Genomic DNA, 2,685 nt, shown 5'->3' with positions numbered 1-2,685 from the left:
ATGTCTGTGAAAGGTGCTAAATAAATAAAGTTTACTTACTTACTTACTAAATGATTCCTTGTAAACTTCTTCCTCTTCAGTCCTTTAAAGATGTAAACTCCCATTATTCCAGGATCCACATGTTGTTTTTCTGTCTTTTTCCACTCAGCGCTTCACAGTGAATACCAGTATGTTGTGTTTCTCTGAAGCTCAGTTCTCAACCAGCTCCTCTGCATTTTCATCCCATTAAGAAAGAGAAACATTTGGATTCATTTTAATGAGCTCAGACTTGTTTCCATCATGGCTGAATAAGTGGACATCCAATAGTAGAATAGAATAGAATAGAATTCAACTTTATTGTCATTGCACATGCACAGGTACAGGGCAACGAAATGCAGTTTGCATCCATCCAGAAGTGCTTTAGTGATATAGATATATTACAATATATATTAGCAATAATATAGATATGTGAGTATATTACAGAAATGGGTCTATTATGGTATGTTATAATGTACACGGTATGAAGTATGTTGTGAATATTCTATAACTATAAGTATGTACAGGCTGTAGTGAGTACAAGCTATGTACAGGCTATGAACAGGATATAAATATGAAAAACTATACAGAATATGAAATAAATAACTTTACAGAAATCTGAGATATACAGCTATACAGAAATGGGAACTATGCAAGTTGTAAACAGTTGTAGGATTAAAGATTATCGAATGTACAGAATGATTATTTACACAGAGCTATACAGTAGTGCAGTTAAGATAAGTGAGGGTGTAGATAGTTTCTACAGAGGCTGTATAAAGTGCTAGTGGTTGTGAGTGGTGGTTCAGTCCATGTTATTATTGTGTTTGAGGGTACAGTTGTCCATTGTGGGGGTGTGTATGTTCAGTCCATGAGTTTAACGTGGGTCAGATGTCAGGAGGCAGAGTTCAGGAGTCTGACAGCTGTGGGGAAGAAGCTGTTCCGGTACCTGGTGGTCTTAGTCCGGAGGCTCCTGTGGCGCCTCCCAGAGGGCAGGAGGGTGAAGAGTCCATGTGATGGGTGACTGGGGTCTTTGATGATTTTCCCAGCCCTTTTCAGACACCGCTTCCTGTAGATGTCTTTTATGGCAGGAAGTGGTGCTCCGGCGATGCGCTGGGCAGTTTTCACGACCCTCTGCAACGCCTTCCGGTCAAAGTCAAAGTCAAAGTCAACTTTATTTGTCGATTCTGCCACATGTACAGGACATACAGAGAATAGAAATTGCGTTACTCTCAATCCCTAGATAAATAGCAAATGAACATTTAAATATATTTAAATATAAAAGTGATTAAAAATGCAAGTAAAATAATTAAAAAGTAAAAATTTAAATAAATGCAATTTTACATATAACAAGAAAGCTATACAATATACAATATAATGGGTAAGTGACATTGAGTGTAAACCAGGCAGAGTAGTGCAAATAGGCAAATAGTGCAAATGGAGATTTAGTAGTGTACGGTAAGAGAAAGTGTAACAACAAAGTCTTATGAGGTAATGGCAGTCCAATGCTCCACAAAGTGACTGGTAACTGGTGCAGGCCAGTGAGTGAGTCAGAGAGTGTGTGTGTTTGTGTGTGTGTGACAGAGTTCAGTGAGACCGTGGAGGAGAGAGGGGAGAGGGGGCAGAATCGGGAGGGAGTTAAGCTTCCTGACAGCCTGATGGATGAAGCTGTCCTTCAGCCTGCTGGTCCTGGCCTGGAGACTCCGCAGTCTCCTCCCCGACGGCAGCAGCTTGAAGAAGCTTTGCATTGGGTGCGTGGGATCAGCCGCTATGCAAAGGGCTTTTTTTTTGCTCTGTCCGAGGCAGAGCAGTTCCCGTACCAGACTGTTATACAGTTGGTCAGGATGCTCTCGATGGTGCAGCGATAGAAGTTCACCAGGATGTCTGAGGACAGGTGGTTCTTCCTCAGAGTCCTCAAGAAGAAGAGGCGCTGGTGAGCCTTCTTGACCAGCTTGGAGCAGTTGGTCGTCCAGGTGAGATCCTCGGAGATGTGGACTCCCAGGAACTTGAAGCTGCTCACACGCTCCACAGCCGTCCCCTTAATGTGGATGGGTGGATGTGGGTCAGCATTCCTCCTGTAGTCCACGATGAGCTCCTTGGTCTTCTCGGTGTTAAGCAGCAGGTTGTTTCTGTCGCACCACTCAGCCAGACGATCCACCTCCTCCCTGTAGGCGGCCTCATCGTTGTCACTGATGAGGCCAGTGTATCAAATATTAAAGATATTTTGCATCTCTCATGTTTCTGCCATTCTATAAAAACAGCTGCTTTTAAAACTGATCCAATCAAAGAAACATGAACTTCCATATTGATCAGATCAATACGTACAGCTCTGATGTCACTAACATCTACTTGAACTCTTCATTGATGGTGATTTATGGCCCTCTGCTGGTGAGAAGATGAACTGCATGATGTCGGTTTAATGAGCACAGATGACATGAAGTGCTTTTAAATCTGCTTTTTCTAATTGTTCAGGGTCCTGCTCCAGGAAACAGCTTCAACAAACTCTGGCTTTCAAAATAAGGCCCCAGTCTGAGTTTTTAAAAAAGCTCTTACCTTGGAAGGAATTGACATTTAATATTCATGTTATCAGCCCATCAATGGGTGTTATTAGCAGTTATCAGCTTCATAGCTGTGGCTGAGATTGGCCCTCCTGCACCTGCTAACAGGCTCATT

Source organism: Astatotilapia calliptera, chromosome 3 (genome assembly GCF_900246225.1).
Source record: "Astatotilapia calliptera chromosome 3, fAstCal1.2, whole genome shotgun sequence".
In the NCBI taxonomy this organism is placed as follows: Eukaryota; Metazoa; Chordata; class Actinopteri; order Cichliformes; family Cichlidae; genus Astatotilapia; species Astatotilapia calliptera.
The sequence above is the reverse complement of the archived record's forward strand: the minus strand, read 5'-3'. Positions refer to the sequence as shown.